The following is a 13,732-nucleotide window of genomic DNA, read 5'->3' on the forward strand; positions in this document are numbered from 1 at the left end:
GGGTGGTCATAATGCAATGGCTCTTCTGTGTATATATATTACTACCTACACTGATGTTTAAAATTAAGAAAAATTTTTGATCATATTGATTCTCTCCAGATCTACTCGCCGGATTTTAATAAAAATTTGGAATGAACATTGATATATCAGAGACAACTAATGATTCATACTCCTATAAAAACAAAGTGATCCTTCAAAAGTCCATATAAAAAATCTCCATTTGAAAAACATGAACCATTTGAACCATTGACCTGTTATTTGTCTTCAAATATTCGAGAAATCGACCATTAGAGAAGATTGGGCTGATTTTTGATAGATCATATCTTCATCATCTGCAACTCCTTCCTATCTCCATGAGGCTTTGACATAATGAAACTTTGAAATTTGATAATAAAGTGGCATAATCAAGCATAACACTCATTTGAGTCGAAAGGCATAAAACAGTGATGACAGAATTGAAAAAAAAAAGAAAAAAAAGGTTATTATGGACTGTGATCCTCAGATAAACATTAAATCTTATTTCCAGTATGAAAGCATGATTAACAACCTGATTTTATTCTAGAAATAAGGCTGTTTAAAAGTTCTTTCGACAATTGTCTACTCATGCTTTGGACCTATAATATAATCAAAAGAGAGATGGTGATTTCCAATTGTCGACTCCAGAAAGTTTCAAACACGCTCAATTAGGTTGAAATCTGTCCATTTAGCTGGTAAATTTATTCATCAATTATAAAGCGAATTCCAACAACTCTCTCTAAGACGCTCTAAGATATGCTCTATAAGTTTAAAGTCTAGAGACTTGGCCTGCCAATTTCTCTCTCTTGAAAATGCTATCATTTTCGAGAAAATCGTTGACCTGATAAGCTATATATGGCCACACGTTGTAGTCATTTAAATGAAAACAGGTCCAACTGCACCCATGAAAAGCAGACTTACGACTATACCTCAACCCAGTCAAAGTTTCGTGAAGATATGAACCCAATCCAGAAGACAAGGGAACTCCTGGATCAAGTATTAGGAGAAATTCGCCTCCGTGGAATCTTGCCTTCGTGGATTTTTGATGGAACTAATCAGCATTTGCGTTACATAGGGGGAAAAACACGAAAATCTCCTATGGTTATGGAGAATATATAAGAGGGATTTTAACTCACAATGCATTTATGCAACGAAGACCATCTAGAGTCAGTAAATAGCGTTTCTGAATTAGAGAAAGCAATCACCCCACCTTCTAAACGACTTTGTTTCCTATATGAATTCATGTGGTACGGCCTTTATTCTAATAAGAAGGAGTCGTACGATCCATTAATTCATATTTTGTTTAACCCTGTTACTATTTTTTGGTACCTTTTTAAAAACGATGAGTGCAACGGGAAATAATGAGAGATTATTATAATTGTTAAGTAATTTTGTTTATATTTTGTTTTGTCTGCTTTGTAAGTGTTGATAGTTGTTGCTTCTATTATATCAACCTGTAATCACAACGAATTTCCTTAAAATTTGGCAGTAGTTTTGGAGATAATAAAGCAAACGCGAAAATTTTTACTTCTTTTGAACACCAGTGTATTTTCTCTGAATAAACTTACCTTTTTATTAAAATTTTTAAACTTCAAAACATTGGGTACAATATATAGATGATACATTCAACATCCAGCAAACATTCATTTCCAAAAGTTTATTCAGGAGCGTAGCCGGAAGCTTAAACTATTTGAAAATTTTCTTTATTTTATTTTATTAATTTCAACTTGTATTATAATATTTTAAACTTATTTATTACAAAACTATAATTTATTGACTTAATCTGCTTTATTTTTAAACTTCTCAAAAATTGCAATGTAAAGTAACTTTAAGCAGAAATAAAATACATCCTCAAAAAAATGTGCAATTTCTTCTATATCATTGCATTTTATAATTCTCTAATATACTTATAGAGAGAGAGAGAATGATCAGTTGCTTTTCCTTTTCTTAGTTACTTTATAACAAATAATTTCATTTATTCATTTTGTTTCATTTTAACTAATAAAAATTATTTTATTTTTAGGTGCCTGTAGTGTATGAAGTTAAATAAATCTTTAAAAGCTTCAAATTTGACAGATGAGGGACAGCAAAGAAAACGGAATCAACACGAATGGAACCGTCAATCATAGACTTGTTTTAAAACTATCAGACAATACGAACGAAATTTCTTGCAGAGGAAGGAAATGGCAACGGAGCATCATATTTCAATCAAAAAAGTCTTCAATCATTTTCTTACGTTTTATAGAAAGATTGTAAACAATCAAAATTTTGTGTTCCCTTTCACTGAATGAAGTGTTTATGGGTTGCAATTTTACATGTTTTATTATTGTTTTGTAAAACAAAACTGTATTGTTGCTTTCTTCAAGGTTATTTATTATTTAACATCAAACACTCCAGGTAGTTGTGTTAAGAATGCAATGTGTACCGAAAAATCAAAATCATTCTTCATAGATTTGTTTTAAATTTCTTTTTTTTTATTGAAAGTAGTGACGAGTAGAATATGTACCAATTGAACTTTTTATTAATATTTCCTTTACAGAACCATTAGAAAATTCTTCAAAAATGAATTCGTATTTATAATTAAAAATTTTCCTCCGTATGAAACTCTAATCACAGTCAGATTTGCTGCAAATTTAACTATTATATTAACTATTATATAAATTAATCCTTCGAAAACTAAATACCATGATTAAATGGTTAAATTTGAATGGAAACGTATGGTAAAATTTATAACCTTTTTGAAGTGCAGTAAATTTGACAACCCAAGAGGCCAATAAAATATTACGTAATCATGCTTTTGAAAGTTTTTAGCTCTCCTTCTCCACTTAAATAATCACAACACCCTTCTTACTACTGCTGAAGAAATACACAACCACTAGCTTTTTTAATTGAACTGTAACGGTAGTTATCTAGTTTTAGAATTAAATTCAAATAAAAAAACAACCATGCATAAAATTGATTTAAAAAAATTTGAGCAAAATATTTATCAGGAATCTCTTATATTTTCGTTCAGTGTTCAAAAATCTTGACTCTTTTACTCTTGACTTCGAGACTCTTGACTCAAAACTCTCGGCTTTTAACTCTTATCCCAGTTTTTTCCCAGTGCAATTTTTTCTAAGTATTTTTGTAGCGTTTTTGTTTAGTATTTTTTTTAATGGAACAAAAAGAGGATTTTAGAGTCTTACGTACCGTAAAAAATTTCCGGTTTGAAATTATAGTTAAAAGTGCCCTGATTGCAGCATCCTTAATTCCTATTTGATCGAAATATCCACTTTTGCAGTAAAATGTTATACTGTAATTTTTACAGTATTGTTTATTTAATTGCAGTAATTCAGTGATTTTGCGGTATTGTTGTATAAAAATTATGAAATAGTGAAGTTTTTTCTTATTCAGTATAACTTTACAGTAAAAAGGGATTTTACTGTAAAAAAAGCCGGCACCATGAGTGCTGGTACTTCTTACTATTATTCAATACGAAATTATTTACAGTGAAGTGTTATTTTTACCTTCCTACTCTACTGTAGGCAAACATGAGTGATCCAAAAAACCCTCTCCACTTTATGTGCTTACGTAATATTTGGGGGGGGGGCTCAGTGTTGAATTGATTTAGTCAAATTTGAGCCAGATTGTATATAAAAGATATGGAACTTATTATATTGATTTGATTTTAGGAAAAAAGTATTCAAATTATATAATTACTATTTACTTAATATTGCTTAAACCATAATTTTTTTGCACTATGCACATTCATACTTTCGTCGAACAGTTTTAGCAATAAAGTGTCATTCGCCAACCGGCCTGAATTTTTATAAATAAAAAAAGAGAACCTAGGATTAATCAGGAAATTTTGTTAAATCCTTTTTGATTTTTGAACCAAAAAAATTTGGATTAAAAAATTTTGAAAAGTAAAATTTAGAAAAGCAATTGAAATTTCGACAAACGAGTTGTGAAATTTCCTTCGGCGAAAGCAATTTTAAGACATTTCGATGTAGGTAATTATCTCTAAACTAAAATAAAAAAATTCAATTAAGTAATAATTGTTCATAACACAAAATTTGTTCATATTATATTTTATATCAAGAATTTTCTTACACGAGTGGAAAGTCGGAGAAAGTGCATAATAAAAATTCATGTGTAATTGTGGGGAAATATTTACCAACAACAACTAGTTGGAGGTGTGAAATTTGGAAAAATATTTTGACAAAAGTCACAGCACTGAAAAATAAATTTGTTAAAGCAACCTTTTTCACACAACTATGTACAAAAGAAAAAAATAATAACGACAAAAAAAATCCTGAATAACTTCTTACTAATCGGATTGTCACGTACAAAGATTAAATATTTATGGTTTGAGTACCTTAATGGTTTAGTGCCTTAAACATGCTGACTAAGTACTGCAGACGGTAAGTTACAAAACCAGAAACAGAAGCCTAATTTCTCTGAATAAACATCAACGAATTTGGAATTCTGATCCTCAAAATTCGGGGGTAGACGCATTCTGTAAAATATGATCACTATAGTTCGAACAGAACATCGGTTTAAAGTTTGGATTGCTTAATGATATTTTTACTTCATCTGTATTTTGCCATATCTCGAGAACATTTGACGTAAAGTGAAAATTTTTTTGCACACAATTATAAAATTCGTTAATACAAAGATAATTCCATGAAAAATTATTTTATCTTTTATTATTTAATTCAATAAAAGTCAGCAAAAATTTGAAAACACAAATTTTTACATCATTTTAAAGATTGTGGTTTTATGTGGCAAAATATTTTAACTAAATCCGTCGCGAAGTTCCTAAAAAATCGAATTTTAAATTTACGACTTTTGCTGTTTAATGAAATAATTTTTTAGATTCACGAAAATCATCAGCTATCCATTAATTTTAAAAATTTAAAAAAGTACCAATTCAAAATTAGAAAAAATTTTAAGAGTTAATGTATTAATGTTATTGAATTATTCCATATTTTTAATTTAGTTACGATTTTTTAATGTACTATTAATATTTATGCAAGTCTATGTTTATTAGTTACATTAGTGAATAATAAATAATCTTTCTGATATTTAATGCATTTTCCAATGATATTTAATGCATTTTTTCATTGATTCTGATATTTAATGTATTTTCCAATCATAAAAAATTTTAATTCTTTCTAAAGTCTATAATATTAAAAAATAAACTTGTTTTTATACCCAAGTTGCAAAAAACTTTAAAATTATTCAAATAATGGAAAATTTAGCTTTTTTTAAAAAAATATTCATATTTTTGTATTATAATACATTTAGATACATTCTCAAAATTCAATGAGTTCCTAAAATCTCAACTTAGAACAAAATACTTCATTTTTCCTACATAAATATTTTAAAAACACAATTATTGCCTTTATTATAAAAATATTCCTGTTGTGTAATATTGAAAATACAACCTTTTGTTAAAAAATCTAAATTTTTCTTGTGCTATTATAAAAGTTTTTTAAGCTTTCAAAAACGTAGAAATTTAAATTAAATAAACGTTTTCAAGAAATCGGGTATTTTTATGTTCTAAATAATAAATAAAATGTGTCTGATATTCTAAACTTCTTAATGTTTAAAATAGCCGAGTAGATATACTATGTAATATCATTAATTTTTGCCTTTTTGGACCAATCATTATATTGAAAAAATATTCAGAGCTTTATTTAAAAGGCATATATTTCACAGGTGATAATTTTAAAAATTAATGAAATTTCGGAATGTATGCTAAATTTAAATTAATGCTGTGTTTTACTTAACAGCATTTTTTAAATTTAATTTAATTTACTTTTCTATCAAAAATACCAAAAAACACTTATTTTTTACTTGATTATTCACTGAGAATTTTTATATCCTATTATATATACTTTTCAGAAGGGGAGTTGTTCTATTTGTGATTTACTGTCATATTTTATAGAAAATACAAAAAGAAAATAATGCTAGTAATACTAAAAATGCACTTAAAAATTTAATACAACTCTAATATAAAAAGAACACGAAGACATGATTCGAAAAAAAAATAGAATTAAAACGAGTGATATTTATTTACACAGTCCCATATTATTCATTTTTTTTAAACTTTGTGAAAAAAACAACAGAATTACTTTATCATTTTTTCATTACATAAAAGACACCAAAAGACTAGAATTATTGATTTAAAAACCTCAATTTAACGTATTTTATTCTTTCGTTCTGTACAGATACAAAAGCAGATTTTTGCTTTAAAATATATGCCTAATAGCAAGTTTTGTAAAACCTATAAACGGTTACAGAATCCGCTCTTCAGAAAAGTTATGTGCTTATATAGAGATTGCTTTAATAAGTAAACAAACAAAATGTTTAAATTATAAGTTATATAATTAAAAAAAACTTTCTAAAAAAATATTAAAAAATGAAAACAATAAATTGCTGGATTATTAAACATAAGAAAATAAATGATAGTTTAAAAATGATAGTTTAGAAAGTGAATGACGGTGTAGTAAAAAATAGATTACAGTTCCCCTTTTTTTTCATAAGTCTGCATTTTACAAGTCTTTCTTCTAAGTAATACATTTAGGCAATGTGGAATGGTTTGATTTCCTTGATTTTGTATTCCACTTACTAAAAAAAGTTGTAACAATTAAAATAATTATAGCCTTTTATCATAGCCTAGCATCTTAAAGCCAGGCAAAAATGCCATTTATTTGGTTAATTTTACTTTTCAGTTTAGCATTTTTTTTCTCTAAATAGTAATAAAAATTATAATTTTGATAACCAGAATTTCCGGTAAACCGTTACTATCCAAAAGGACTGAATGGTTTAAATACCATAAATTTTTGTTGTTTTTTATGATGAAATAAATGAAAAATTATCTAAAAAACTTAAAACAATAATTATTATTTCTAATGATACATTAAACATAATTAAAAAAATGAATGCTATTTTAAGTAAATTTGCGTCGTCATGGGTCATTGAAAAATATTTATTTGTTAGTAATTACTTGGCTGTTTTTAAAATGTTTAGCAAATTCATTTTGATACTAATTAGAGGCATTATTTTTTAATATTTAAGAAATTTTTAAATCTTTATACTTCATTAAAGTAAATTATCATTGTATTTTTTCCTTCAGATTTTGAAAATCAAAAAATTACCCAGTTACTGTATGAAGGAGAAATAAAAAAAAGCACTCTCATCCAGCAATTTAACTACAACTGTCATTATCAAGTGAGTATTGGAAATTTGACGTTTAAATAAATTAAATTATATTGTATGCAGCAATCTGAAATGCAATACATTGGAAATATATTTAAGCAGGATTTTGAAACTAAAAGTGTCTTTAAAAGGTAAATATTTTAAAAACATGATGAAAAATTGTTCAAAAAATTGTGTTAATTGTTAATGGTGTTAAAAGTCAATATTATGTTTAAATCAATATCTTTGAAGCATACAATTTCAGATGATTGTCTCGAAGTAACTTCGTCGACATTTTCTTTTAACATTTTTTTAAACATTAAAAAATGTTTAAATATTCAAAAGTCATATGATAGCCATTCATATAGATATATTTATTTATTTTCATAAAATTTTTATTCACAAAAATTAATGATTGGCATATTTTGTATATTTGTGAATTCCAAAAAATGTGTTTATAAAATGTAAATGCGAAAAACTCCATAATTTCATTTATAATATTGACTTATCTATACACTAGGTAGATTTTATGGTTTTTCATAATACTTTAAGCACATTGTTGTAAAAACGCACCTAAACCAAAAAATTTTAAAAACTTTTTTTTTTCACAAAATAACATAATTTGATAAAATAATTAATAAATTTGCAATGTTACGGACCAAATAAGAAACAGTACTTACCTTCGAAATGTGAAATTCGGCAAAAAATTGCAGATTGAGACATCATCTAGTGAAGAGTATGGTTTCGCCCCCTTTTTTGTAATGGCGTCACTGCCAAATGCTTCTTGCTTATTGGCTTACCGCATTCCAAATTTATCACTGCGCCAAATCAGATTTTCAGCTTTACTGCAGAGAAACATTATTCCACATAAAGTATTTTATTACAATTACATACATTATATGTATTCGTTAAATATATTTTTTAAATAATTATTAAAATATATGCCTGATAAAAAAATTGCTTAAAAAGAGCAATTTCAAATTAAAATGTTCAAAAACTGTGAATTTCATCTAAGAGAATTTATCATATTTTTAAAGAAAAATTTTTTATGTGCGTTCAGAAATATTGAGCTGCACGATATTAAATCGCTTCCGGCGGTTTGCTTAGAAATCAAAATTCAAAATATAAGTCCATAGTATTAAATTAAAATGCTTAAATCACTTATATAATAATTACTTAAGTGATGTTGCATGCTTAATTTCTAATGTTATTTAACTCTAAAAATTAGAAAAAAACTTTCTTCCGTAGTCTACACTAAGAAAAAAGTTTGCATCACTTAGAATGTGATAATATTTACCATGTCCCTGGCTCTTTAGAAATACCAAAAAGCACGGCAATTTTTAAGCAAGCGTTTTGACTCTCAATTAACCTTAAAATATAGTTTATTATCATGCTTTTAGGTAAAAAAGGTAGTTAAGTTAGAGACTTTTATCATAGCTTTAAAAAAAAAAAAAAAAAAAAAAAAAAAAAAAAAAAAAAAAAAAAAAAAAAAAAATTTTTTTTTTTTTTTTTTTTTTTTTTTTTTTTTTTTTTTTTTTTTTTTTTTTNAAACCGATTCAATTATTACCGCTATTGCAAATCTTACACGTGCACTTTTCGCATTGCCTTGTTGCATCTGATTATGACGTAAAATTTTCTTTCAATTTAATTTTTGCAGCATAAAACGTTTAGAAACCGTCTAAACATATTCAATGTTGCAAATAATGTTCTTACATTGTTCCAAATGTGTAGGTAAATGTGTTTTCTGCAGATACTTTTCTTACAGTCAAATTTTTCTTAAACTCAAAGAACTGTTTAGTCGCCAATTAACTACTCGTATTACCACTATAACAAATGAAATTATCTCATTTTTAAACTTGCATAGGTAAATATGACTTCAATGCATTTTTTCATACTTAAAATGAAGTTAATATTACATTTATTATAAATTAATGTTATGTGTTAATAGTTTCATAGTTTCCTTTTGTCTAGGTAAATGATTCCTACCTAAAATTTTAGTAAAATTATTTTTTAAATTGAAAATATCGTTTAGAAACAAGTTTAATGTCGCTGCTGTTACCTTTCAATATTTTTGCATTTTCAAAAAGTTCTCCTTTTAAATATTTGAACTATCATTATAAGCAAACTTCAACTTCTTGCAGAGGATAAAATGGCTTGTATTATTCGTTACTTTTGCCAACCACTATAACTTATATAGTAAACAAAATTGGTACATTTTAGAAAAGTGAGTCACGCACATCATTAAAAACCATAATCCAAAAGAACTATAATTATCTTCCTTTTTTTAATCTTGCTAAGACATTTCTTCTCCAAAATTTTCAACATTAAATAAATTAAAAAATTTGCAAGGTATGTTTTATAACACCCAAACTATCACCCGCGTAATTACACTTATGTGCTTAGTGATAAATATACTAACCATTGTTAAAACTGGTGATGCGTATACCAGAGAAGGAACAAAGAGAAAATTAAAGGAATAAAATGCGTAATATATTTCAACAATGAACTATTTTAGCAGTAATTAGAGCCTGAGCAAATTCGAAAGAAATAAAAATGATCGAATATATTGTCACAAGTTCGTTGTTTAAAAAATAGATAATAAAGGATTATTCAACAGTAAAACCATACAAATTTAAGCAAATTTCTCGTTAGTCGAAAGCAAAGTTAGGTTTAAATATATTCTGATACAATTTTACCTTCGTAAAGCAAATTTAATTTTGTGTTTTTGATTTTGATACTGAGTATTTAATTAAGTGTGGAATATTTAGTGTGTAAAATATTAAGTGTGGAAGTCCCCGGTCTTTTAAAGAACTCGATGAATGAATTTGTCGTAATGGGCTATTTAATCTCATTATCAGACTTAAAGAATGATTGATATTTTGAATAAAAAAGTAATTATCGTAAGATTGTATAATGATCCTAAAACTAGTAAATATACATAATCTCGAAGTTTTTTTTACAATAAAACAATATAATTGAATTTCATTGCTCACTGAATTTGAATTGGAGAATATTTACTCAAATTTGAAAAGGTTTAATTTGTTGCACGAAACTACAGTAGCCGTCAAATTATTACATAATTTGCTCCCCCTAAAACTTAATAGCATGCAAATATTTACCAAATCGCGTCCTGAGATAGATATAAACAAAGTTTATCTCATTATTTCTGATAAATAGAATAAAATTCCTCTCTGAACTCTGTGTTTGCAACAAAAAAAGTAATAATGAGATTTGAAAATTAGGATGCTGTTGTTGCTCATTTACGTCGCACTAGAGCTGCACAATGGGCTAGTGGCGAGGATCTGGAAAAAATCCCTGAGGATGATCCGAAGACATGCCATCACAATTTTGATCCTCTGCAGAGGGGCTGGCACCCACGATTTGGTGGCCCGACGACCTGCACGCGAAGTCGAGCACTTTACGGTAGAACAGTTTAACGAAGACCAATACCGCACACACCCGGTCCCTACGCAGGCTGATCCAAGTGGTCACCCACCCGCACACTGACCGTAGTCGGTGATCTGCTGGGAACCGTGTCTTAACGATCAGTCCACTGCGGGACTTGAAACTTAGGAATAGTACATCAAAGACTTTTATTAATTCATCAAAGATTATTATATCGTTCGTTACTCACCAGCTCTTAAACTTTGCAATTTAATTAATGCTATATTAAAATCTCACTAGTAATCATATATATGCTCAATATAAAGAAAAATATTTTTTGTGCATAAGTACGTTTCGAAGTGTAATTATTTTTAAGTCGTTAAAAAAATACTCAAAATTCTAGCAAATATTATAATTTAACATTTACAATAGTAGACCATTGGGCACATACGGTATTGGCACATCAGTATTTTTATAATAATTTTTTTAATAATTTAGCAATATAAAATAAAAATGGGTTATTATTATCTTTAAATATCAACATTTCTATTCTAAATGACCATTTTAGTATTTAGATCACCTGTTGTAAGGTGGAAGGCTTTAGTATGATGTTGCATTAAATCTTTATAGATTTATTTATAAAGTCTTCTACCTTCAGGCATCAAATTGATGCAAAAAACCCTCTGTCATTATTTAAATTTATTTGTTTAGAACAGAATTATGCATAACAAAGCTTAATGAATTCTTCATTTACACAAATAGAAATTTTGTCTAAATCTTATATTGCATAAACACTGTTATGTAGTCAAGACATTCTAATTCTATAATAGGATAACACACATCCTCCAAAAATCTACATAAAACCTTTGAAAATAAATTAAGATTTCAGAAAAAGCTTTCAAATATCGATACAAATTAGTAGTTAGAGAAAAAACTAAAATTATTATGATAATTCTGACAGTAAAGCACATGGATAAGAATAAAAATAAAAATAATTACCAAGCAGCTTTGATATCAGCGTCTCATTTTAAAATTTTAATTACTTAGCAAATAGAAAATTATATTAAATCAGTAAATAGTAGCTTGTCTTCGCCTTGTGATTTTAGCATAATTTTAGATTCTGGACGGAAAACTAAACTTGTAAATACTAAGATAACACTAAAAATATTCAAAGAATTTTAATGCTAATATGAATTTATAAGTCTTTTTTTCTTGAAATTTGACTTTATTATCTCTACATGTAATTCAATATTCTTTGAAGAAAAAAAAATTGTCCTATTGCCTGTGAAATAGAAACGTCGAAGATATCTTTTCAAAAATAGATGCAAATGCTACAATAGCTATTTAAAAAACGGTCCAGAATAGTTTTTATTTAACTCTAAAGTTCGCTTTTCTTTTTGAATTGCCATTCAATTATTTCAGAAAAGATACAAAAATGTCTCTGATATATCCAAATATGTTCGGAATGTAACCTCGAAAAATTATTTCTTAAATATTTTACTGTCAACTTTTTTAAAAAATATCTATTTCTGAGAATGTTTGATTGTGTTTAAGAGATTTTTAAGTAATCATCAACGATGTTTTTCACTGTATAAGGGTAAGTTATACTATATACATAAGCATTGATCTCCAAAAACGATTTCAATTTAGAAAAAAAAGATTATTGATAAGTTCATTAGATTTATTTCCAAACTGTGGCGCACTAGCTGCCTCTTTTGTGTATGTGTGTAAACAATCATTCTAAATCTGTCCAAATAAAAATTAAAATTAAAAACAATTAGAGTTTTAAAATTAAAGCAGAACATTTAATTTGTAAGAAATAAGTTATACAGTTACAGCATTTATTTGTCCTCCCCCCTCAAAAAAAAAACATTGCTTGCACATTATAAACTAAATATTTATATTCAGAAAAAATGTCTGTAGATTAAAATGATATAGCTTATTTTCAAAGTTCATACTTTGACAAGATGTGTAAAATTTTGTGCGTTTTAATCGAATGCATAAAATCGCAAAAGTTTCATCAAAAAGTTGTTATAAATTTCTTGTTATAATTTTCTGTTATAATTAGTTGTTATAATTTTCTATTCTTCAACTCACATTTTCACTAAGCTAAAATTTTTTTTAAAAATAAAAATTTGTATTATGATTCCTTACAAGTATTACAATTATAATTTACTAAAAAACACATTATTTGTAAATATTTTTTTGGTAAATACTTTTAATATTTTAAAGATTTTCTTTAGTAAACCACCTAAGTTACCTGAAGACTCGATGCTATACTGATTTGCAGTATACGAGCATCTTGTAAAAAAGCCATGTACCTTTCCATTTTCTAGCGGCCCGCTCCTAATATTACGCCGGTTATCGAAATGAAAACGCGCCCTATGCTCTCACCATGATGGGCGATGATCTTTTGACATTTGTAGACTTTTACGCGCATCAAACTTATTTCCGTTTAATATATCTTCATAACAGAGATATTTTTAGTTTCTTAAGCATATCTCACTAAATTTCGTATTATATCTTAATAACTGTTTTAAATTTTATTTAATTGTTCTGACTTATTAAGAGAAAAAACTATTTGAATATCTATACATGCTAATTGAAAACAATAATCATGCCTATTTCTTTAGTTATAAGAATCATGTGTCCTAAAGCAATATTTTTTGTTTCCACAATTAATTAAGATATCAATCAACTATTGTCAAACTAAAAGGGGCAGAGTAAAAAAAAGGTTTGCCCCTTTTTTCAAGATAAAATGATTTGGCTCTAAAACACTCTAAATATCCTCAAGGCTTGTTTTCAGTATTAAAAAAAAAAAATTAAAAAAAAACATGCTCTATCTTTGAATAAATTCTATGCATAAAAGCTCGAAAATTTATATCGTTAATTAATCGCAAAGAGAACAAATTAAGCATTTTTTTCTATGAGTCAAATTGCGGTTTTATGCACATGCGATTTGTAAAAAACGCATAATAATTGCTATAAACAAACATTTTTTATGAAAAAAAAATATTTTAAATTTTAGCTTATAACAACATGATGAAAAGGGCTTTTTTGTTTATCAAATTGTAGTTTTATACACATGCGATTTGGTGAAAACGCAAAATAATTGCAAATAATATATATATATATATATATTATTCGT

General features: G+C 26.9%; 1 long non-coding RNA gene across 1 annotated transcript in view; it reads left to right on the forward strand.

Annotated features, from left to right (window-relative positions):
* The window catches only part of LOC139426197 (uncharacterized), a 33,866-nt gene extending 26,632 nt beyond the window's left edge, over positions 1-7,234 (forward strand). Inside the window, exons 2-3 of the long non-coding RNA XR_011637396.1 lie at positions 2,039-2,231; positions 7,139-7,234. This is a non-coding gene — a long non-coding RNA (uncharacterized lncRNA). The remainder of the gene's footprint in view (positions 1-2,038; positions 2,232-7,138) is intronic.
* The last annotated feature ends 6,498 nt before the right edge of the window (positions 7,235-13,732 follow it).

Source organism: Parasteatoda tepidariorum, chromosome 8 (genome assembly GCF_043381705.1).
Source record: "Parasteatoda tepidariorum isolate YZ-2023 chromosome 8, CAS_Ptep_4.0, whole genome shotgun sequence".
NCBI lineage: Eukaryota > Metazoa > Arthropoda > Arachnida > Araneae > Theridiidae > Parasteatoda > Parasteatoda tepidariorum.